At 40.1% G+C, this 26,225-nt stretch overlaps 1 protein-coding gene and 1 long non-coding RNA gene across 9 annotated transcripts in view; one reads left to right on the top strand and one right to left on the bottom strand.

Annotated features, from left to right (window-relative positions):
* Positions 1-26,225, top strand: part of WWOX (WW domain containing oxidoreductase) — a 736,218-nt gene that overhangs the window by 480,151 nt on the left and 229,842 nt on the right. The window lies entirely within an intron of this gene.
* LOC131184147 (uncharacterized) overlaps positions 1-26,225 on the bottom strand; it is a 153,136-nt gene that overhangs the window by 56,799 nt on the left and 70,112 nt on the right. The window contains exon 3 of one of the 6 annotated variants that reach the window (XR_009151925.1): positions 8,772-9,869. The exons of 4 other annotated variants lie outside the window; for them this stretch is intronic. This is a non-coding gene — a long non-coding RNA (uncharacterized LOC131184147). Of the gene's footprint in view, positions 1-8,771; positions 9,870-23,105; positions 24,484-26,225 lie in introns of those variants that run through there. One more of the 6 variants, XR_009151929.1, reaches the window with a different exon arrangement.

Here is a 26,225-nt window from a genome sequence, read left to right on the forward strand (position 1 = left end):
GAAGGAAAAAGAGAAGGGGAAAGATAATATGAGGTACAAGGGAAGAAAGAAAACTGTGTTGATTTCCGACTCTTTTTAGCACAGTACAAGATAACAACATTACAGCCTCAAGTTTTTACTTTCAAACGTTAGTCTATAACTAGCCACTTCTATAACAACACATCTATCTAATTGGCAAAACCAGAAGTTTCATTTTTTTTTTATCACAAGCACAAAATCCAGAATTGATCTCCAAATAAAAAAGACAATTAAATATCTTCTCCCCTTTGAATAAAACAATCAACGTAACCCTTTCATACCTTGATGAAGGTATCTTTTCTTTTATGTACACTGAGAGCGTATGCACCAAGACAAATTCCTTGTGTGTCCAATCACACTTGGCCAATAAAAATTCTATTCTATTCTATTCTATTCTATTCTACCCTACCCTACCCTACCCTACCCTACCCTACCCTACCCTACCCTACCCTACCCTACCCTACCCTATCCTATCCCATCTGTTCTGTTCTGTTCTATTCTATTCTATTCTATTCTACTCTACCCTACCCTACCATACCCTACCCTACCCTATCCTATCATATCCCATCTATTCTATTCTATTCTATTCTATTCTATTCTATTCTATTCTATTCTATTCCTAATTTCTATTCTATTCTATTCTATTCTATTCTATTCTATTCTATTCTACTCTACCCTACCCTACCCTACCCTATCCTATCCCATCTATTCTATTCTATTCTGTTCTGTTCTGTTCTGTTCTGTTCTGTTCTGTTCTGTTCTATTCTATTCTATTCTATTCTATTCTATTCTACCCTACCCTACCCTACCCTACCCTATCCCATCTGTTCTGTTCTATTCTATTCTATTCTATTCTACTCTACTTTACTCTACCCTACCCTACCCTATCCTATCCTATCCTATCCTATCCTATCCCATCTATTCTATTCTGTTCTGTTCTATTCTATTCTATTCTATTCCTAATTTCTATTCTATTCTATTCTATTCCTAATTTCTTTTCTTTTCTTTTATTTATTATTCTTTTATTTATTTATTTAATCAAATTTTTATACCGCCCTATCTCCCGAAGGACTCAGGGCGGTTTACAGCCCGATAAAAATACAAATATAATACAAGATAAAACACTAATTAAAAAACTTATTTAAATAGGCCAAAATTTAAAATTACAATTAAAATGATAAAACCCCATTAAAATTAAATTTAAAATTAAAATTCTAGTCCAGTCCTGCATAAATAAATAGATGTGTTTTAAGCTCGCGGCGGAAGGTTCGAAGGTCAGGAAGTTGACGGAGTCCTGGGGGAAGTTCATTTCAGAGGGTGGGAGCCCCCACAGAGAAGGCCCTTCCCCCGGGTGTCGCCAGTCTATTCTATTCTATTCTATTCTATTCTATTCTATTCTATTCTATTCTGCTTTATCTTCCTTGCCATGGAAATAGTATGCATTTCTATTTGCACTTAATAATCTTTATAAACTATCACCGTTTATAATCGTTTTGCCCTCTTTTACAAGCTTTCTTGCCACATTGGCGAAGTGAATCCCGGAATAGCTCAGGCTGTTAGAGCCTGTTATTAGAACACAGTAGCCTGCAATTACTGCAGGTTCAAGCCCGGCCCAAGGTTGACTCAGCCTTCCATCCTTTATAAGGTAGGTAAAATGAGGACCCAGATTGTTGGGGGGGGGCAATAAGTTGACTTTGTAAAAATATACAAATAGAATGAGACTATTGCCTTATACACTGTAAGCCGCCCTGAGTCTTCGGAGAAGGGCGGGATATAAATGTAAACAAAAACAAAAAAAAAACTTAACTAAAATCCCTTTACTTAGATAAGTTAGTACATAATTGTTAAGTGCATCAGGAACCCCCATGGTCAGAAATTTGCAAAAGGTGATTGTGTGACCCTTGGAAACTGCAACGGTCATAAACATGTGTCAGTTGCCAAGTGTCCAATTTTTGATCAAGTGTCCATGGAGGTGCTGCAGCCACGGTTAGGTGAAAAATGATGTCACTTTTTTCAGTGCTGTTGTAAATTTGAATGGTCACTAAACAATGTGCTGTAAATCGAGGACTGATAATAATAATACTATAATAATCATATGAAGACCCAGCCACATATTTTTCTTCTGATGGAGCTCATTCAATGAAGAGAAAATATAATACTGCAGATGCGTCTTCCAAGCAAAAGAAAAGAACCTTTGGAAGATTCACAAGCATATCAAACTAATGAATTCCTTATCTCTTTCCTCCTCCGTGAATAATGAAAGAATGCACAGCAGCCAATTTTCATTGTGTAACAAACTACAGTTTCTCATTTTCAGCTGGAGCAGAGAACTGTGTTTTGCTGCAAACTGTGATCAGAAACCCTCTCATTGGCTGAGCTTGTGTAGAAAGAAAAGAGAGAATGGGTACATTCGTTCTCTCCCTTGGTTTGGCTCAGGGGTCTGCAAACCTGGCTCTTTTAAGACTTGTGGACTTCAACTCCCAGAGTTCCTGGGAGTTGAAGTCCACAAGTCTTAAAAGAGCCAAGTTTGCAGACCCCTGGTTTGGCTGATTGTCTGAATGCAACTCTAAACTATTCAATCAGGATCTGCAGCTGCTCATGGACCCAAGTGAAAACTGTTGTCTGAAAACCCAGTGGACTTTAAAAAGCATCCATGTTCCGGCTTTCTCGGCTTTCAAGCTTCCCACAGATGTGGAAAAAAGTAGTAAATTTAACAAATAAGTCCCTTGCCAGAAATCCGTTAGTGTGATCTTGATTATACGTGAGATTATACATGAATCTAACGCTTGCATAATTCACAGTATGCATTTGATTCCCCTCCAAAAATGTTTCATAGAAGAAAATTGCTGAGAAATATTAACGTGAAGATTGTTACCCCAGCCTTTTTATTTTTACATTTAATGCTTGGTATTTATGTATTTTATAAAATACATAAATATTTTCTTCCTTGCTTCTTGTAGTTTAAGAGTCCTGGATGAGTTTAATCTGCAGGAATTCTTTCTCAGCTAGAAATCAAGGTAAGAATATAGCTGAAGAATCTAGAAACAGTGAAAAAAAATGAGAATGAAACCACATAAATCCCCTTCTCTTTGTCCATTCTTCCTATAAGAAATATGAACATAAAGTAAATGAAACTGCTGAACCAAATCACCAAAGGATTTCTAAGAGAGTAGCAAATAGGTTTCCGGTAAGGATGGCTCTAAATTATAAAGAGTGAATACATTCTTGCTAAGGAATTAATTAAAGTATCTTTTTGAACTATCTATTTATAACTTGCTGCTTCCGGCTTTATATATCAATTGGTTTCCCTGTTTATACTGAATATTCTTCATTTTTTCTCTTCAAAGGCAATAGACCAGTTAACAGGTTTCAAAACCAGTCATATTTGGATATTTACTCATCTTTGAGTTGATCCTTTATTGTGGAGAAACTATTTTGACAACCAGAAGACACCAATACAGACAAATAAATTAATGCACTTTTGCATTAATATTTTAAGTCAAAAGCACGAATCATACGAATCAAGAAAGTTGTTTGTATTTGTATCGAAACATACTTTTTTTTTTTTAGCGTTTCACACCATCTGTGTTGATGCAAAGTTGATGACTAAACATATCCGGAATTTATATCGTAATTCTCAGAATTCATCTAATGAATGGGACTTGTTTCCATTTTGTCAACTTGTATGCCATTTCACAGACGGCACAAATTGTTCCGAACAAAATGAAACTCTTTTTATCAGTGAAATTCTACACTCATCAGCAGTTGCAGCCTAACCATACTCTTCCCATCAGTCAAGGCTAGTCTTAGTTTATGGGAAGCTGTAGAAGGGGGGTTTAAAAAAATCTAGATGTTTTGTTTCAGTTTTGCCATCTTAAATTTGAAAAGGCTGAGATATTTCATTGGCTTAATCATAACAGTGGTGTACAGCAGACATACAACATGTGTAGTAAAGTACTGTTTAAACTCTAGGCAATTACTGAGTAACACTGATTACTAACCATGCTGCATTGGTGAGACCACACTTGGGGTGCTGTGTCCAGTTCAGATCACCACAATACCCCCTCCCCAAAAAATATGTTGTGACACTAGAAAGGCTGCAGAGAAGAACATCAAGGATGAGAAGTCTGGAGGCTCAACCATATGATGAAAGATTGAGTGAACTAGATGTGTATAGTCTAACAAAGAGAAGGACGAGGGGTGACAAGATCTTCCAGCACTTGAGGGGCTACCACTTTATTCTACAAAGCACCTACGAGCAGGACGAGAAGTACCAGGATCAGAAGTAATGGATGGAAGATCATTAAATAGAGATTCAACCTAGAACTAGAGAGAAATTTCCTCACAGTGAGAACAATTAATCAATGGAATAGCTTGCCCCCAGAAGTTGTGGATGCTCCATCATTGGAGGTTTTCAAAAAGAGGCTATACAGCCATTTGTCCAGAATTGTCTCCTGCTTGAGCAGTGGGTTGGGCTAGAAGATCTCTGACGTGCTTTCCAATCCTATTATTCTATGTTTTGTGTACTTTACTATTTATTAGGATTGAGTAGCTGGGAACACCCTGCTTAAAAAGTGTGTATAGTCAAGGCTATGGTTTTCCCAGTTGCTATATATGGCTGTGAAAGTTGGACCATAAGAAAGGCTGAGCGCCAAAGAATTAAGGTCTTTGAACTCTGGTGCTGGAGAAGACTCCTGAGAGTCCCTTGGTCCCTTGGACTGCAAGGCAATCAAACCGATCGGTCCTAGAGGAGATCAACCCTGACTGCTCTTTAGAAGGCCAGATCTGGAAGATGAAACTTTGGCCACCTAATGAGAAGGAAGGACTCACTGGAGAAGAGCCTAATGCTGGGAAAGATTGAGGGCAAAAGAAGAAGGGGACGACAGAGAACAAGGTGGCTGGATGGAGTCACTGAAGCCGTTGGTGTGAGCTTAAATGGACTCCAGGGGATGGTAGAGGACAGGAAGGTCTGGAGGAACATTTACCATGGGGTCATGATGGGTCAGACACAACTCTGCAACTAAAAACAACAAGCTGTAGCTGTGGGGCCACTTTGGGGCCACAGATGACAAATCTATTGATGGGGAGCAAGTACAACATTTTGTTTTGTTTTGTTCTACCCTAGAAGATAAAGAAGGCATTAAGTGTTGAACCGATCAACAATAGCACTTCCTTTAGTGCTACTTATTTGCAAATGAGATTTCTACTCACCCTCTCCAAGAAAGAAAACAAAGAAAGAACTCTAAGGAGTGATTTTTTTTTTAAATTAAGGTGATGAAACTTTTAAGTTTGTCCTGTAACTTGCAACATAAGACTGAGTTATCCCACTGGTTTTCTAAGGTTCAGGTATTAACATAAATACAGCCCATTAACACTTGTTCCTCTCTGTCAGGACATAAATTAAGTCTGCAGGTGTTCCATGAAGCTTTACCCTTGGTACTAATTAAGCCTTGATAATTAGGTTTGTTAAATTCAGGCCTTTAAGCTTATACTCCCTCTTTGGGTTGGCAAAATTAAGATTTGCAATATGGAAAGCCAGCTTCTGTGCCAAGCCCCACTCCTATTTTAAAATAAAGCAGCAGTTAGAAACTCTTTCATGCTTTTATGGCAACAAATATGACACTGAACTTATTTTACATGTTAAAGTTCATTTATATCGCATCCATCGCACTTGTATTATGGTAATAATACTTTTTTTATCTCACCCATCCTCAGGCACCAAAGTGCCTTTGTCATTCTTTAATGAAGATCTTGCTTCAAAAGAAGTGAGCAATCTGGGATCTGCTTGAGGAACCATTTCTTCTTCTGCGTCTACGGGCTTCTGTGGTGTAAATGTGCACATAAATGTGTTGCGTTTCTGGTAAACTTGCTAACAAGTCTTTACTGTTAGAAAAGATTATTAGAAACGCTGGATACACACTAGCACCTTTGGTGGAAATGATCACAGACAGATCCAGCAGTTTGGGACATTAGATTCCACAATCTATGCAATGAAATCAGAGCAGTGCATTTGTCTGTATGGTTTGAATGTTTATAGCCATCCACTCATGTTTGACTCTTGACTGCTTATAAGATTTATAAAAAGCGATGTAGCAAAACTAGATTCCAATCCCAGAAGTGGGAGAAAAGCAAACATTTCCATAGCATGTACCCTTCATGGTAGGCCAGTGGGAAAAGTCAAGTCTTCAGACAGAATTGGGACTCTGTGCTTGGGGTTCCGCAGCCCAGTTCTGAAAAGCTCAATGTCAGTTTTGGAAGGCAATTTTCTTTTTGCTTCTTAACTGCCACATATTTTAGATGGGGAAGTTGGGAGGGGGTTGTTGTTGGAGCAGTAGAAAGTTAGTCATAACAACATTCCGTATTCAAGGACATCCTGTGTCAGACGGAGACTGCCTGAAGATTGTATCCAATTGAGTATGAAGAGTTGATTGGACAATGTGATGAACTTGTGGGTGTGGGGCAGGGCTGTGAACTGTCAACTGGGTGTGGAAAACCTGGAAGCTTTCAGTTTCGGGTTTTCCCAGCTGTGCCAACATGACATCTCTAATAAATTGGAACTTTGAGGAACCTCAAGCCTCAGAGCCTTATTTTGTTGGGGGTGTTCCTTGGAACCCTGACACTCACGGCCTAGTAGTGGGCCACAGCATGGAGGTTGGGGACCCCTGCTACAAGGTGACTTGCTTAGTTAAATGGGACCGGAAGGGTTTCGACTCCATTAAGAAGGTGTTCAGAATTGTTTGCTTTAGGGCAGGGTTGGTGAATCTTTTAGGCACAGAATGCCCAAACCAGAAGGTGTGCATGCCAGCACGCCCAGACGACCAGGTAGCCGGCGCGCATGCACACCTCGGAAACCCAACGACCAGCTGGATGAGCTGGGGCGCTGATGCACTTACCCACAAAGAGGGCCTTGCGTGCCACCTCCGGCAGGCGTGCCATAGGTTCGCCATCAGGGTTTTAGGGTATGTATTTTTTTTCTTTTTATGAAATTATCTGAAGTCCCTGATTGTTTTTAAATTTTGTTTCTTCATTAAACAGCTTTGGTTATTTAACAAAATGATTTCCACAGGACAGACAGTTTAGTATAGTGGTTAAGGCACTAGGCTAGGACCTGGGAGACTGGGAATTCTAGTTCTGCCTTAGACAGGAAGCCAGCTCTCTCTTAGCCCTAGGAAGAAGAAGGCAATGGCAAACTGCTTCCAAAATCTTGCAAAGAAAGCTGCAAGGATTTGTCTAGGCAGTTGCCAGGAGTCAACACTGACACAAAGGTACACACCCACATACCCCATGTTTTTTTATGGTTAGATGGATAGATTTTAAAAAGTTTCCAGTAGTTTTTTATCTTAAGTTAAACAAAAAACAAAATCTGGTTTATACTTGGAGGAGTGACTGCTAGGAGAGATATCGGGTATTGTCATGACTTGTTGCAGAAGACGACAGTGGATGGACATTGAACGGAGTGGATGAATGCAGAAGAAGACAGAAGGATGAAAGTTGCAGAAGAAGACAGTGGATTAATGTTGAATGGAGTGGATGAATGCAGAAGAAGACAGAAGGATGGACGTTGCAGAAGAAGACAGTGGATGAATGTTGAATAGAGTGGATGAATGCAGAAGAAGACAAAAGGATGAACGTTGCAAAAGAAGACAGTCACATAACCTGTTCTGTACCCTTCCTACTAAAACAACTCTGAATACAATTCAGGCCCAGAATCATAAGTGACAGGTTTGGCTTTCCTGAAAGAAGAAAAAAGGCATGCTTGGTTTGGACAGGTATACTGTCCAAGGTATGATGCATGTGACTGTGCTGAAGTTTCCCATCGGAAAGACAACAAGACAGCAAACCACCGCCTGTGACTTTTGTTTCCGAGACTGCTTCTGCAAGCACTTTCAGTTGGAAGGGTCTTCCCCAGTTAGAACATCTGTGGCCCCAAATGATGCATCAGCTGAGAATGAAAGTCTCACGCAGTGCAGATTGTTGTTTCCTTCTGACCTGTTCCATTGTTCACCTGCACAAGCATCTACGTAAATTCTTAGCATCAGTGCTAGGGGTGAGGACAGCATATTGAACACTTAAGTAATTTGCTTAACAATATTAAAAAACAACAACAACACATACATTGGAAGGTTCCTATGGGGATTTCTGATTACTTGTAACACATACTGGAACGTCAAGTAGCATAATCAGAATGGATTTCCTTGCTAGTTAATATTTTATTTATTCCATAAATATATTATCCATCAAATTGCCTGTTTGATAAATGTCATTTTTCAACTAGAATAAATGAAACCACATTGCAATGACTCCAGTTGGAGGCACTTGTATAGAGCAGTCATGGTGGCATTTTTTTTTCTTCATTTGTGAGATAGTAGATGAAAATCACAGTTGTAATCACTGGAACTTAACTACATTAGATAGATAGATAGATACATAGATAGATACATAGATAGATACATAGATACATAGATGGATGATGGATGGATGAGAGATGGATGAGAGATGGATGGATGATGGATGAATGAATGATAGATAGATAGCTGGATAGATGGATGATAGATAGATAGATGGATGGATGATAGACGGAAGATAGAAGATAGATAGATAGATAGATAGATAGATAGATAGATAGATAGATAGATAGATAGATAGATAGATAGATAGATAGATAGATAGATAGATAGATAGATAGATAGATAGATAGATAGATAGATAGATAGATAGATGGATGGATGATGGATGGATGAGAGATGGGATGGATGAATGACAGATAGATGGATGGATAGATGGATGGATGATAGATAGATGGATGGATGATAGATGGAAGATAGATGATAGATAGATAGATAGATAGATAGATAGATAGATAGATAGATAGATAGATAGATAGATAGATAGATAGATAGATAGATAGATGATGGATGACAGATAGATAGCTGGATAGATGGATGGATGATGGATGGATGGATGATAGTTGGAAGATAGATAGATAGATAGATAGATAGATAGATAGATAGATAGATAGATAGATAGATAGATAGATAGATAGATAGATAGATAGATAGATGGATGGATGGTGGATGGATGATAGATAGATGGATGGATGGATGGGTGATAGATGGAAGATAGATGATAGACAGACAGACAGACAGACAATGAAATCATTTTCAACTCCTAGTGACCACATAGACTCTCTTCATGAATATATATCTCTAACCTTTCTTTCAGTTCTTCCAATAGTGTACACATCATGTACACATCACATGACTTAGTCTATCCACCTTACTACTGATCAACCTCTTCTTCTTTTTCCTTCCACCTTTCCCAGCATTAGAGCCTTTTCCAGAAAGCTGGGTCCTTCACACAATGTGTCTGCAATAGGATAATCTCAGTCTGGTCTTTTGGGCCTTAAGTGGAGAACTTTGGGTTGATTTGTCTGTGGAGATTCTCAATGATCCAGGTCATGATTATCCCAAAGGTCCTTTTCCAAAAGGCAACTGGGCTTTCTTGGGGTTTTTTTTTCTCTCTGAAAATGTTTTCACTTCTCATCCAAGACGTTTTTTCAGTTCTTTGGGTTGATATGTTTGATGAGCCATTGGTTTCTTTTTTTTGGTTATCTCAGGAGTCCACGATAGTCTCCAACACCAAAGTTCAAAGGTGCCGATACTGTTCCTATTCCATTTCTTCAGTCCAACTTTCATTTGCATAGAGCATTACAGCAAATACCATGGGTTTGCATAATCCTTATCTTTGTATAGACATATTGCACATCGCACCACTTGAATATCTTTTCCAAGGCACTTTTCTTAACCGCTTCTTCCTTTACTGTTGATGGTTCAATTTATTCTTTTTCAGTTCTAAAATAAATAAATGAACTAAGTAAGGGGTGGGAGAAAATTAAAAAATCACTAAGGGTTTAATAGCCTTTGCAATTTGTCATCATTCATAAATGTGTCATTGACTAGAAAGCAAAAGTTAATTGATGCACCATAACAATTCCTGTATATCAAAAAGCAAAATATATAACTTAGACGTTTTTCAGACAAGCCAGGAGATGTAAATTTGCAGAAATCTGATTATTAGTATATATCAGTAGCTGACTACTACTTAGCATTTGTAGTCTCCAATTATTTATACTCTGTATTGTTTTCAATTATTTGAATGCAACTTTCTCTGAAATTTCACATGAAATAATGACCAGGAATTCTGGATTCTCCTTCAAAATTAGTTGATACTTAAAAAAAAGTGCTAATAAAAATATTAAAAATTACAGAGTGAGGATAGGAAAAAAACCCTAGAATTTGCAGTCTCTTGGGTCACGCATGTTAATCTCCATTTGAATGTCATTTTAGAGCAAAACCAAAAGCTATCTCTTTTTTTCCCATTGGATTAATTTTAGTTTGCAATTCTGTGTGCTGGTCATTTATTTCGAGTAAACACTCATCGGATAAGTCTGCATTTTCATTTCTCTCGCTTAGGCCCAGAAAGTGGAACTTAAGAGTGGGCAGATAAATAAAACCAAACCTGACACAGAATTTAACTCAATTTGGAATCCACTTCTAACATTGCAAAATTATATATGGATTTGTACCACATCCAGAAGTTGAGTCTTAATATTTCAAATTCATAGTTTGCTTTGTTTTGTCTTAAATCAAAAGAGACTTCTACTAGTATGGGGTAGAATTTATGATCGTTTATCATCATAGATCACAATCTTATTTATTTATGTTGTCTCACTCCTTTTCCTGAGATTTACATTCTATTTAGCGCTTAATAGCAATTTTTTAATCTTTTAAAAGTGATACAATATACTCAATTGTTTACAATCAATTTGTAGAAGGACAGGCAGAGCCTGGGGGCAGAGTTAAGAAAGTGAACATCCTATAATTGTTAAGTTCCTGCAAAGTCCAGCCCCTCTTGAATTTTAACTCTTACCTAGTGCCAATTTATTGTTGACTGTTAGATAACTAGTGTATAAGCATGGACAGTAAATTAGCTGAACTGGAGCTTAATGCATAATTTTCATTATTTGCACCAGAAACAGTTTATGAAATGCTTATATTTATAAATTCCATTTCTTCACTTGTACTCTTCCTTGTTTTCTCACACTAGTTGTTGTTGTTTTTTTAATTTAATAACAATAGACACATTTCCTTTAAAAAAATACTCTTTTTTGGGGGGGTTCGCCAGTTAAAAGGTTTAGATTTTCTTACAAATGAGAGATAGAAATAAGAGACTTTCTGGTCCAGTAGCTCATTGTTGAAGTGACGTGGCACCAAAAAAAAGGGGGGGCGGGGGTTGGGAGTAACAGCAGTGGGGAAAGGATTTAAGTCCCACATTTGTGATGGTCTTTCCAGTTTTTGAGTTTAAAATCAAACATACACACCCAGTGGTAGGTTTCAATTTTTTTTACTACCGGTTCTGTGGGTGTGGCTTGGTGGGCGTGGCAGGGGAAGGATATTGTAAAATCTCCATTCCCACCCCAATCCAGGGGAAGGATACTGCAAAATCCCCATTTCTGCCCGATCAGCTGGCCCTTGGGGGGGGCAGAGAATAGATGGGGGTGGGGCCAGTCAGAATTTTTACTACCGGTTCTCCAAACTACTCAAAATTTCCACTACCAGTTCTCCAGAACTGGTCAGAACCTGCTGAAACCCACCTCTGATACACACATCCCTCAGAGCCATGATGTAGTTATGACTGTAATATGTACTACTGTAAGAGATGACCAGCTGAGCCCGAGGGAGGGGTCAAGAGCATCATCAGATTGGAGTCTCTTTGCACCCACAAGAAATCCTTGAATTCCATTGATTCTTATCTCCCACCAATTTGCCTTGACCATTAGTAGTTCAGATTCTTGTAGAGAGCTATCATGGAGTAAACTCATTTGAACAACCCTGGTTCCTGATTTCTTGTGCCTGACATCTACTATGTTAACATTTTTATTTTTATTTATTTATTTGTTGAGTACGTATTAAATAATATATATAAGTATAAGCATGAACTGAATACATAAAGAGAATACAATTAAAGGGAACATTAGGACAGGGATGGTAGGCATGCTGGTGTTGTTATGCACACCCCTTACAGACTTCTTTAGGAATGGGGTGAGGTCAACAGTAGCCAGTCTAAGGTTAAAATTTTGAGGGTTTGGGGATGAAAGGGATGGAGTCAGGTAGTGCATTCCAGGCATTGACCACTCTGCTACTGAAGTCATTTTTTCTGTAATCGAGTTTGGAGCGGTTTACCTTGAGTTTGTATCTATTGTGTGCTCGTGTATTGTTGTGGTTGAAGCTGAAATAGTCATTGACAGGTAGGACATTGTAGCAGAGCAGAACATTTTATGAGCGATGCTTAGGTCATACTTAAGGCGGCATAGTTCTAAATTTTCTAAGCCCCAAATTTCAAGTCTGGTGGCATAAGGTATTTACTGTAAAATTTTAGACACTTTATCTTCAGAGGGCAATATTAATTACCAATGCCTTGCCAGCCTAAATAATTGAACTGGATAATTTATTTTAGTTGGCAAGAAGCCACATATTTCTGGGAAATCAAAATTTCCATCACATTCCAAAGTGTAAGTCTGCTGATGCATTTTGAGATCAGTTAGGAGTAACCTTTATTAGCGTGTTTTCCTTTTCAAACTCCTGTGACTTGAGAAACAAGTCAAACTGAATTTGACGTGAATGTATCCTGGCTTCCAGGGAGCTGTGACCACGATAAACAAACATGTTCAAGCTTCAAATGGGATCCAAGCCTTGTTTGTTGAATGTGCAGTTGGTTTCACTTCATTTCATTTTCAAGGTGGGAAAATATTGGAAAATACGTTGTAAAGAGATTTATTTTAAAAAAAAATAAATAATAATATATTTTTTAGAATCAGTATGAATTTCAAGTGGCAACTGAATCTTGTATATTGCTCAAAATATTTTTTTTCTTTTTTAATGTTTATAACAATTGAGTTCATTTTATAAAGAATGCAACTTTCAACTCTTAAGACAGTAACAAAGAGCAAGCAATTTTTCCTCTCCCGTATGAACCATGACGTCTCTTGCAATGGAAAGACTTGCAACAGCATTCAGGAAAGGAAACGGCAAGAGCTGAAAAACCATTGAAGGCCCAGAAGTTATTTCAAAATGTCATATGACTGTTTAGATTTTGTTGTTGTTCAATCACTAATTTGTGTTCGATTCATGGACCATAGCACACCAGCCCCCTCCATCCTCCACTGTCTCCCGGAGTGTGGTCAAATTCACATCCATTGCGTCAATGACCCTATTTAATCATCTCATTCTCTGCTGTCACCTTCTTCTTTTGCCTTCAGTCTTTTCCAACATTTTCCAGTGTTGTTGTTGTTGTTAGTTGCAAAGTCGTGTCCGATCCATCGCGATCCCATGGACAACGTTCCTCCAGGCCTTCCTGTCCTCTATCATCCTCTGGAGTCCATTTAAGCTCACGCCAACTCCATCCAGCCACCTCGTTCTCTGTCGTCCCCTTCTTCTTTTGTCCTCAATTGTTCCCAGCATTAGGCTCTTTTCCAGTGAGTCCTTCCTTCTCATTAGGTGGCCAAAGTATCATCTTCAGGATCTGGCCTTCTAAAGAGTAGTCAGGGTTGATCTCCTCTAGCACTGACCAGTTTGAGCGCTTTGCAGTCCAAGGGACTCTCTTCTCCAGCACCAGAGTTCAAAGGCCTCGATTCTTTGGCGCTCAGCCTTCCTTATGGTCCAACTTTCACAGCTATACATTGCAACTGGGAAAACCATAGCCTTGACTATACGCACTTTTGTTGGCAGGGTGATATCTCTGCTTTTTAGTATGCTGTCTAGATTTGCCATGGCTTTCCTCCTCAGGAGCAAGTATCTTATCATCTGCATATCTGATTGTTCCAGTGAGGACTGCTTAACTTGAGAAACTTTTTTATTGTCTACTTCGAAATAACCCCCAAAACTTGGCAAAATTCTCATGCAGGGGGAATGAATATGAATTTTTTTCAGGCCTGTACAGTTCTTTCTTTTCATCTTCTCCATCCTACTTAAATGCTATGAGGTTCAATTCCCCTATCGTGGTTAAGTCGTTGGAATAGGATTTAAGCAGTCAGGAACCCTATTACAATCAAAACTGTTCTATCTTATTTCCTTTACCACCATATTCCCAGAGTAATACAAACATTTTCTATTCTAATACAAAACACAGCTTGATTTTATTTTTTTTTGCAGATAACTTCTTCCCTGTCTTCCAAATGGTACTTAGTTTTCTAATGAGATCCAGACACATGGCATGCAGTATCATCAAAATAAGTTTATATGTAAATTATACGTCTAAATGGCCGTGATTTAAGGCAGAATTGTTTTTGAAACATTGTTCCATGCACAGTATACTCTCGGGGTGTGTGTGTGTATCGTGTGAGTATATACAATTCTTCCTTGTTGCAACGTAAGTAAATATGGCCTGTAATTTAAATTGATTTGGGGTTTCCTTGATACAATAAAGTTGTCTTCCAGTAGCAAAAGAAGAAGAGAAAACATAATACTGCGAACACGTCTTCCAAGCAAAAGACAAAATATTATACACCGGTGATGCCAGCATTTTATAGCACTATTTTTTTTTCTTTTATAATTTTAGAACTCTGCGTTTGAGGTTCAACCAGGGGTGAAATGCTCCCGGTTCGGCCCAGATCACCCAATCCAGTAGCGATGGCAGTGGGTGGTTCGGAGAACTGGTATCAAAAATCCCTGCCCCCCACCCCGCCCAGCTAAGCCACGCAATCATCAGAGTTTGTTTTTTCGGCCAAAGAAAAAATGCTTTTAAAAGTAAAAAAAAAGCCTCTGATGATCATGTGGCTGGGATCATCAGAACCCTTTAAAAGCATTTTTTTCTCCAACCTCTTCGGCCAAAAAAAGGCTCCTCTGACAATCCCAGCTGAGTTTCTTTTAGAGGCAAAAAAACCCACACTTTTAAAAGAAAAGAAAAGCCTCTGACAATCAAGCAACTCAGCTGAGATTGTCAGAGGAGCCTTTTAAAAGCATTTTTCGGCCGAAGAGGTTGGAGAAAAAAAATCCTTTTAAACGTTAAAAAAAAGAGTTGCCCACCCCAGTCACATTACCCCCCTCCCACCAAGCCACGCCCACAGAACCGGTAGTAACAAATTTTACATTTCACACCTGGGTTCAACCTGTTTGGGATGATTTGAAACATTTCTTCCTGAGTAATTTCTTTCTGTCAAGACTCACTTTCTATGTTTTGATTGTTTTAAGTCTGCTCGCCCATCCTCTCCTTTCTCAGTCTCCTCCCCATAGGTATGTTGGCATAACGGTAACTGGAAGCGAGATGTTCTTCAATTTTGCTTCAATGGCTCAGAGTCCCTGAGAGCATTGAAGTAACAGTAGCAGAGTTGGAAGGGACCTTGGAGGTCATCTAGTCCAATCCCCTGCTCACGCAGGAGACCTGCACTAGGGATTTGAACCGCCGAACTGCCGACCTTTCTGATAGATAAGCTCAGTGTCTTAGCCACTGAGCCACCTAGTCAGGCTAATTGAACTGAAGTGATTTGATAGAATCATTTACATTGGTGTTTTTTTGTTTTTTTTTTCAAACTTGACAACTTTTAAGTTGAGTGGGGGATTCTGGGAGTTAAAGTCCAGACATCTTAAAGTTGTTGTGTTTGAAAAACACTAATTTATGCTCGGTAATGTCACATGCTCAATTTATTTCCACTCCCAGGCATTAAGAGAGGGAGGGAGAGGTGACATTTAAAAAAAAAAATACAAATAGAAAGCAATAATAATAATAAAAAAAAAGAAATATAAGATTAAATCCAAACAGTAAACAAGAAGTCTAAAATGCCATGGAGATTACAGTTTTGGAATATGTCTAATTACATATGAAGTATGGAATATATAAAATCTTTTTAAAAGACTAAGCACCACTATCATGTTTTAAATTAGAGGTACATATTAGGAACCCTGGTCAATAGAGTATGACTAACTGAAATTATAAGATAAATATATTTAACACATAGTCTATTCTTCTCTTCCTTCTCTCTCCCTCCCTCCTTCCTTTCTTCCTTCCTTTCCTTCCTTCCTTTCCTCCTTTCCTTTCCTTCCTTCCTTCCTTCCCTCCCTCCCTCCCTCCCTCCTTCCTTTCCTTCCCTTCCCTTCCCTTCCTTTCCCTTCCTTTCCTTTCCTTTCCTTCCTTCCCTTCCTTCTTTCCCTTCCTTCCCTTCCCTTCCCTCCCTCCCTCCCCCTCTGTGTCCAGATCAAGCTTTAAACTGACAGACTCAAGCCACCTTCTTGTCTAAGTTGTTGACCAAAAAGAACTCCTTATTGGTACATGTTTCTGGTACTAGCCAACATACCAGCAGATGGCAGGGGTCTTGTGTCTCTCCACATTCACCCACCATGATGTTATCAGCTAAGACTTGACCCTGTTGGTTTTACACGTAGGGCATTCCAACTCTCAACCTATTCAGGTTCTTGTTCCTGTAGCTTAACTTGTTCCTCAAAATCCAGGTTTCAGGATCATCAGCTGGGACGTATTCTCAGAACACCCAAACCCAGATGAACCAGGTCAAACTGCTGTCTAAATGCCTGAAGACCAGGAGTGAAATGCTCCCGATTCAGACCGGAACCCGTGATCTGGTAGCGATGGGGGTGGGTAGTTTGGAGAACCAGTAGCAAAAATCCCTGCCCCCCCGCTACCATCCACACCTCGCTGTTCCTCTTTTCTGTCCCTGAAGCTCTCGGTGGTGATATAGCTGCAAACAGCCTTAAATGAGTGCTGCGGCGCTTCAAAGGGCCATACTACAGCTGATCAGCGCTGTAGGCAGCTGGTAGACCGGTGCCTCTATTTTTAAAGAAGATAGACCGGTACGCTCCCCAAAAAAGGCAATTAGTAGACCGGTGCCTCTATTTTTAAAGAAGGCAGACCGGTCCGCTCCCAAGTTTTGTATACTTTATTATTTTTATTATTTATTATTATTGGCCATGCCCATTCAGTCACCTGACCACCAAGCCACACCCACTGGTCACCTGACCACCAAGCCACGCCCACCAATTAAGCCACACCCACAGAACTGGTAGGGAAATTTTTTTAGATTTCACCCCTGCTGAAGGCTAAACCGTTTCCTCCTTTCCTTCTTCCAACTTCCTAAGATGCTAGATTAATACCCTCCTGTTCTATCAATCTTCCATTTCTTTGTCAGCTGGGTGGTTACGCGTTCATAAAACACTGCCATTTATATTACAAAATGACCCATTTGTAATTCCTCTTCATCTCATGTAGATGTGCGCGTTGATGCCATTAGAAATGCAGCATAATCTGCTGCCTGGTATTGAATGGAGCTCAAACACTTCTGTTTACCTGTGAAATTGCCTATTAAAATTACAATAAAACCATAAAAATGACTTTTATGTCGCTCCTCTGAGAAGAAGTTTCAATTTACTGGTTCATGTGAAAGTATCTTGCACTTAATTGTAAAACATTTTTTAGACAGATTTACTCCGATATTACGTGATGTGCTGAATTCATTGAAAAACTGCTAGTGGGGAAATGTTAAAGCAACCCAGTCTTTTTTATAATCTTTATGTTTATTTACAAGGGGGGGGGATTAGAAAATAGATCTTTTAATCTGTTGTATTTTCCCTATAATCCCTAGCCAGTTTTGTGGTTGTGCATTTTATTTCTTTTATATTTCTCCACTTGGCTGATCTTTTTTGAGAGCAATACCGTATTAAAGGTGCACCTGTAGGAATAGTTGGAACTGACGTATTTAACCGTTTTCACATGAGGGATTTGTTGGCTTTCATTAACAATAGAAAAGGATGAGATTTGTACAGAATTTCTTTTTCGGCAAGAGTGTAAAAACAGTGTCTCTTTTCTCCCTTTAGGGAGTTCAGAGGTCATACCTGCTGGAACCATTCTTGTTTCTCAAATGTTCTAGGACAGGGGTCTCCAACCTTGGTCCCTTTAAGACTTGTGGACTTCAACTCCCAGAGTTCCTCAGCCAGCTGGCTGAGGAATTCTGGGATTTGAAGTCCACAATCTTAAAGTTGCCAAGGTTGGAGACCTCTGTTCTGGAGAGTAGAGAAAGGAGAAGTGTCTGGGCTCCCCTTAGAAAGTTTTAGAGTGGCATGCAGGCCATTAGCAAAGACCATTATGCATTAGAAAGGGTTCAGTTATTTCAGCAAACCACATCTGTCTAGGGTTACCAGATGTGCAGTCATAGGAAGAAACCTGTGTTTCTTTTCCAGTTTGGTCCTCATGTCCTGCATCCTGCAAGCATACTCTTAATGTAAAATATTGTCCAGTGTTTTGAGTATTTTATTTTGCTATTGTTTCTGGACTCTTTATCATTCAAACTTTCATGAATTGTAACCTTGCAAATTATCTACCTCTTTCTTTTCCTCTTCCGACAAATTTGACAGATTATGTTTATATTATTTACAGTTACAGTTATTTACAGTTCCTTATTTCAGCAATCAGCTTCAATCCATCTCCTTCAAATCTTATGATCGCTGTACATCACGTGACTCATCATATCTTTTTACGGTGAAATTTACAAGAACTTCTTCATTGATTCTGGAGCAGGGGTCTGCAAACTTGGCTGTTTTAAGACTTGTGGACTTCAATCCCAGAGTTCTTCAGCCAGCTTTGCTTAATGAGGAACTCTGGGAGTTGAAGTCCACAAGTCTTAAAAGAGCCAAATTTGCAGACCCCTGTTCTAGATAATCACTAGAGTATGTTCTTTAAAATAAGTTTGTTGGAAAAATGCTACAGTCTTTCTGATGTTGGAAAAGGTAATTTCATACACTTATACAGTAGGTCTTTTTTTCCACTGGCGTTTTGCTGTAATTTTTGTTACAGATGCAATGAAAATTAAACATTTACTGTGTCTTCCTTCTTATTCTCCACTTCCAATTTGTCCTCCTTTCCAATTGCCCATGACCTCCTTTGCCTGTTCAGATATCTGGTAACCCTACATGTGTCCAGCCTTTATCTTCAGATTCATACATTGAGGACTGCTTTATCATTTAAATGGAACTTGGACTTCCTTGAGAATAATATGATAATGGCTGTTTTTAGATTCAGAAGACAAGGAAAAACCTTATTAATAGAGAAAGGTCTTATGGTTCTGGCCTGTTGGGGCGAACCGGTAGTTAAATTGCTGGCTGGTCCCGCCCCTTCATGCCCCGCCCCTTCCTGGAGTCCCCACGCGCCCCATTTTGGCTCCCGGGTAAGTGCAGAGAGGCCTCTTAGGCCCAAAATGGGTTGTTGGGGAGCAGCACATCCCCACTGCAGCCCGTTTTGCTTCCATGGGGGTGCAGGAAGCTGAGTGCTGCCTGTCACGCCCCCTGGCCACGCCCACAAAAACATGCCCACAGAACGGGTAGTCAAAAAATTTGAATCCCAACACTGATCTCCAAATAGAGTGACCAATAACTTCAGTTGGTCAGCTGGCCAAAATCTTTCTCTGCAATAATTCCACCCTTTATTTCCAAGGCTTTTATTTAAAAATGCCTCTGGTTATAAGTTTGTCTTGTTCAATGAAGCTGGGCACGCAGAAATCTCAGATACAGCTTTAAGCAGACATTCTAAAAGGTAAAGGTTCCCCTCGCACATATGTGCAAGTCGTTCCTGACTCTAGGGGGCGGTGCTCATCTCAGTTTCAAAGCCGAAGAGCCAGCACTGTCCGAAGACATCTCCGTGGTCATGTGGCCGGCATGAGTAAACGCCAGAAGTGCACGGAACACTGTTACCTTCCCACCAAAGGTGGTCCCTATTTTTTCTACTTGCATTTTTTTATGTGCTTTCGAACTGCTAGGTTGTCAGAAGCTGGGACAAGTAATGGGAGCTCACCCCGTTACGCGGCGCTAGGGATTCGAACCACTGAACTGCCGACCTTTCGATCGACAAGCTCAGCGTCTTAGCCACTAAGATGCAAAGATGCATTCCAGTTTACGGAAAGGATGTTTTTTTTTCCAGACTCCAAGTAACAAAACAAAACAACAAAACTCAGCCAACCAGATGAGGTGAGGAAAAAGGCTGGGAACTTTGAGAAAAAGAACCCAAGTTTTCCTTCCCTTCCTAAAACACTAGTTCCTCTTCTCAGAATCTGCAGTGGTCTCTGTCTTTCGCCAGCACTACTAGCTAAAATTTTGTCCTTCCTCCCCTGCGTGGTCAAAGATCCAGTGGTTTAACACAAAGGTGTCCCTGCTCTCTGCTTGTTTAATAGTTTGTAATTGTCCACTGGTCATAAGTGTGACCTTTTCTTGTGCTATCTTTACACGAACAAGGATGAAAACAGGCTGGTCTGCACTGAAAGCCAGGTCCCATTTTTAGATGACAAACCACCTCTTACCACGGCGTTTTCACTGTTCAGCTGTTAAATTTGTTATTAAACTTTATGGGCCATAAACCCTGTGGATACAAGGAAAGCGAAGAGCATCACTATTACAGGAGTGTCAAAGAAGGAGACATATTTCACAGCGTCAACACGGTGCATCACCTGCCATGCGCGCAGAAGCTCCCATTGCTGCAAGCCGCCCGTGCTTTTATTTGATCTATAAAAACCAAAGCAGGCTGCAAATGTTGATAATTAGGCTCGGCGCATCCCTCCGACGAGTTGGAGCCAGTTCATAAATCAAGCCGAACGGTAAATTGTTGGGGAAAATACGAAACGTTTCAGTTTAGTTACATCTTTGATTGACGTCCGTTCTGACAGGTCTCCATTCTCAAAGTTTCTTGGGGGAAATTGACTGTAGATTCCCACCATGGAAGAAAGACAGCGGCCATTCGTTAAGAAAAAGATGCAAAAAAATTCCCCCCAAAATGTGCCTTACCAGCATCTCTCCCACACCCTTCAGAAACCCTCCTGAGTAAACGGGGCCTTCATTTTAAGGGGATATGGAGGACAACTGGGTACCTTCAGCCTTTCAGAGTCTTCTAGGACTCACTGCTCTTCCGTTTGGCCCTTGCCAATGTTTAGAACCTGGTTTTCAACATGCCGGGCAAATCCTAGCATTGAAAGAATGATATTTTAGGGTGCTTACCTTCCCAGAGCTATTTAGAAAGCTTTTGATTAAATAACGGTAGAAGAGCACAAGCTATAAAACAGCAAACCACAGCACTAAACAGCATTAAAATAGCAGCAGCAGTTAAACCATTATTAAAACAGAGTGCCATAAAATCATCCCAAAACAGACTGTGGTGTTTTTTTTGTTTTTTTGTTTTTTGTTTAAATAGCACAGTGTTCTTCAAATGAGAGGAAGGTCACGAAATATCTTCTGGCCACTGATTCCAGGAGACCAAACAGCAAGTCTGCAGTGCTTAGTTAAATATAAGTAACCTTTGATACGTCTTCGACTTTTATTCTTTCAGCGGCGGAATGGGAAGATTCACAGGGGCCAGGTGGGCGTGGCTGGGTGGGCGTGGCTGGGTCGGCCTTGCCAGGTTAGCACAAAGAACTAGGTGCAACCCACTTGGCACAGATGACTCGGGGTGGCTGGGTGGGCACGGCCATCTGCCACAGCCAAGTGGGGTGTGGCTGGGTGGCTGCCACAGGGTGGGCATGGCCAGGTGGCTGTATAACAAGTCGCCCCGGGCAACTGGACATGAGACCAACTGCACCTAGTTCTTCACGCTGACCTGGCAATGCCCACATGACTGCAGTCAGATGGCTGCACCCACCCAGCCACGCCCCCTTGGCCGCTGTGAGTCATTATAGACCCTTTCAACAGGTGTACGTGAGTCGGCTCTCCTTCTAAACACCCAAAGTTTGGCGTGATTCTGAAGCATATTTGGCTTCTCAAATACATACATACATACATACATACATACATACATACATACATACATACTCAAGGGGTTGCATTCTGAGCTGTTGAACATTTTGGAGACGTTCAATTTGACAAATTCCATCTGAACGATCAATCTGATTTGGAAAGTTGATTTGGTTCAGAGATTAGAGCCAATGGCCTGAAAAATTAAATCTCTGAAGTTACACAAGGGATTTAGTCCTCATAATCTAAAACTAGATTCAGATGGTGAACCAGCAGTTAATATAACTGAGGCACAAATTTTAACTTTCCTGGAATTTTGTAATTTTTAAAGAATTCTTGATGTTCCACCCGATACCCATTCAAAGTCCCAAATTGCCTATCATTGGGGCACATGACTCGGATCCAGAAGCTTATGCTACTATCTTAGAAATGTCTCCAATCTCCTGATCTAGAATAAATTATTAGCATAGATTATATATATACATGTCTCAGAAGGTGAACATTTAGGCCATTACATGCAGGAGAAATATCTCACATTAAATCATTTTCAGCCACCTTAACCCTTTCCCTATTCTATAAATGATTTAGTGCTTTTTAGAAATATCACATTTTATTGTCCTTTCCTGGGATTGTAGATGGTCGTGATCCTGTATCATAAATGTTGCATAGAGGACAAAGAAAGTTGCGCCCCCCTGGTCTCTCTCTAAACTGTTTTATGTTCACAAATAGCATAGCCACAGAGTTTCATAGAATGAAAGGATCATGAAGTGATTTTGTTCACAAGGAGGTGGATGGAATTCCATACTTCCCTACAAGAAACTCCTGTTTGGGCATACTTTTTAGGAAAGCAGTGCCTTTTGGTTTAATTGTTTTCCTTTACCTCAGGTAGGACTCTGGAAAGGCCTGACCCAATGAAATCATTGAAGTGACATTGCCTAAACCAGTGGTAGTCAACCTGGTCCCTACCGCCCACTAGTGGGCATTCCAGTTTTCATGGTGGGCAGTAGCTCCAATACTGAAGCACTTTCCTTTTTTTATTATTTAATTGACTTTTTAAAAAAAATTCATAGCATTATTTAAAAACATTTTGATTAGGTTTTCATAAAATTCCCCGTGACAATTTAAATTTCTGAAAATATACTATTTGTATCGCCCGTGCATCAGTTTAGTTCATGTTACCTAAGTGAAACTAAATGGCACTATAGCGCGACCACAAACAAAAGAGCCTCGTCCCAGAATAGCTTGTGCATCTCCCCCCACACCACCCAGCTGTAACAGACAAGCAGAGCTGGTAGGCAGCGCCCCCCCCAAACCAAATCCACGATGCGCGAGAGGCATGCGCAGACGACGATACACGGCACATTACTGTGGAACCGGTGGGCAGTTAGAAAATTTTACTACTAACAGAGATACAAAAGTGGGCGGTAGGTATAAAAAGGTTGACTACCCCTGGCCGAAACTTTTGATTTTATGGACTTTTACTTGTAATGGAAGAAGGATTTCAGTCAAAGATGTATCTTCTTTTGCAGGGGGTCTCCAACCTTGGCAACTTTGAGGTAGTTGCCTGAAGTCCACAAGCCTGGCTCAGGAACTCTGGGAGTTGAAGTCCACAAGCCTTAAAGTTACTAAGGTTGGAGAGCCCTGCTTTACAGCCCTCTCTAAATGGTTTACAGCATATTGCCCCCAACAATCTAGGTCCTCATTTTACTGACCTCGGAAGGATGGAAGGCTGAATCGACCTTGAGCCTGGTGAGTTTCGAACTGCCAAATTGCAGTCAGTCAGCAGAAGTAGCCTGAAATATCACATTCTAACCAATGCGCCATCGAAAACGATGTTTTCTTTGTGTTTTATAACATCGCTAAATTTCTATTTTGCCTTTCCTGCAGGGTCACAAAGCAGCATAAATATGGCTTATTTTCTCCCACCAGGGGTGCTTCAACTTGGCATATTAAAGCAAAATCTTGATTTAATCCTGGCTGTTGATCTTGGGAGCAAAAGGTTCTCTGTTAAAATTTAACGTCGGTCCAATTCTCATTGATGTAATTCATTTCTTTTTGCATTTGTTTAGGTCATTTGCCTAAGCATCAACTTCACATCATTTGTGTAATTATAGAAAGCTGTACAAAACTGTTAGCTTTTCATCATTTGAAAAGGCATCCGGGCACACAGGATTAAGCTGCGTTATAACACAGATGACATAATTTGACACAAATAGTACCAATAAACCATGCAACCAAGCACTATAGAGTTGATGGTTTCCTCCTATGAAAGCAATTCGGCTAACCTTCACTTAGTAGACCTCTTCCAACAGCTCTGTTTTTCATAAGGCATCTTAGTGGGATTATCTTCTACAAATCTGGACCAGAGGACATTTTATTGGTAGTTCACTTCTATTCATCTAAACCCTATAGTAGCTGGATCCCTAAAGATGGGCCCATGAAACCTTCTGTTCATAGGAAACCAACAATCTGTTATTGGCCTGCTTCTTCTGGGGTGCATCCTGATTGCCTGGTCTTGACGCTTCTGTACCCTCAGCCTGGTATTTGTTCCTTCTCTGCTCTTCATTGGTTGCTGATCTTTGGCTTCTCCACTGGAGTTCTCCGTTCTTGTTTTGGACCGAACTCTTGCGACATTAGTGAAATAACTGGTGGACTGTTTCTTAGCATTCTTTCGGTTTTTCCTAATTCCCAAATCCTAGAAGAAGACATTGTGTCATAATGAGTTGTTAGCACAATGAAGAAGTAGCTTTGTTTATTGCTTTTAAATTAAAGATGGAAGAATTTTCTTCCCTTGTTCTGGAAATACACATTTGCAACCAACTTTTGTGCCTTTCTTTCTCTTAAGTCTTTTGGCAGAGAGGTTAGGCAAAGGAATGAATCAGTATCTTTTTTGAGAAACTATATTTTTAATATCCATCCATATACCTACTACCTAACTACTTACCTACCTAACTACCACCTACCTACCTGCCTGCCTACCTACTTACCTACTTATCTATCTGTCTGTGTCTTTCTATCTATTCATTATCTATCTATCTATCTATCTATCTATCTATCTATCTATCTATCTATCTATCTATCTATCTATCATCTATCTACCTATCTATCATCTTTCTATCTATCTTTATTTGATTCTTCAGGCGAAGGACAGACATTTCAACAGGCACTAATTGCAAAAATGTATTGTGTCGGAAAAAAAAATACAGGCACAAATGAAATGGACCTGAGCTAAATATTTGTCACAGTTTGAGTGATTAATGGTTTGGGGAAACGAGATGACTACTTTAAGAACTGGCATTTTCTGTGCGGTAAAGAGATGTGATTGAACTCCTTAGTACTTATTAGAGGTTGCTATGAAAATGCAGTAATCGACATAGTTTTATATCCTGGTGGTGATGATTTTATCATTATTCCTAAATAAAAAGCAGAATGCGACTCCTTGGACTTGGACAAGCCAAGGAGTTGCATTCAAATAAAGCTTGATGAAAAATAACATTTTTTTTAATTTTTATTTTTTTTATTTATTTTTTTTGCAAAATACCTGGCAACGGAGAAGTAGAATAGTATTCTTGCTAAATGGCTGAGTTCTGGGACCCCACATTCAAATCTTGTCCCTGCTGTGAACTCACTTAGTTGCCTTAGGCAAGCTCTTTCCTCTCATCTCCGGCTTTTTCTCCCCCTACTGTGTCTGTAACACAGAGATAATATTACTCATCTATTATACAGGGTTGTTTGAAGGATTACTGCAGAAAGGTACGTGAAGCGCTTTGAAAACTCGGCATGTGCAATGGAGACGCAAACCGTTGCTGGCGTAGAGCGGGTGCGAGGGGGAACTGACAAAGCCAGGTTGAGGTGCAAAACGTGTCAGAGTTGGGGATCAGGCCGAACCCTGGGGGAAACTTGATACCCTGAATATCCGATGATGTGGCTTCAAGAGAGAGTAGGGACACCTTCTGGAGAAAAGGATTAAAGATCCGTGAGGACATAAATAAATAGGGTTTGTTTGTCTATTTGTTTGTTTGTTTATTAAATTTATATGCTGCCCATCTCACTCTGAAAAGCAACTCTGGGTGGCGTATAAATATATAGTCTAAAACAAGGGGTGGGATTGAAAATTTTTAGCAACCAGTTCACTCTGTGTGTATGTGTGGTCATGGGGGCGTGGCCTACTCAGCCTTCTGCACCATGAGGGGGACATTTTCGCCCTCCCCAGGCTCCAGAGGCTTTTCTGGAGCCTCCAGGAGGGTGAAAACGGCCTTTCCCGGGCTCTGGAGGCCAGAAATGGGCTCATTTCTGGACTTCCGGTACTTCCAGTAGGCCTGTTTTTCACCCTCCCAGAGCCTCTGTGCGCGCCCTGCACTTACCTGGCATCCAAAATGGGCTGCGTGGAGACTCCTGGGAGGGTTGGGGCAGGGTGGGCGGGGTCAGCCAGTCCTT

Source organism: Ahaetulla prasina, chromosome 12 (assembly GCF_028640845.1).
Source record: "Ahaetulla prasina isolate Xishuangbanna chromosome 12, ASM2864084v1, whole genome shotgun sequence".
Classification (NCBI taxonomy): domain Eukaryota; kingdom Metazoa; phylum Chordata; class Lepidosauria; order Squamata; family Colubridae; genus Ahaetulla; species Ahaetulla prasina.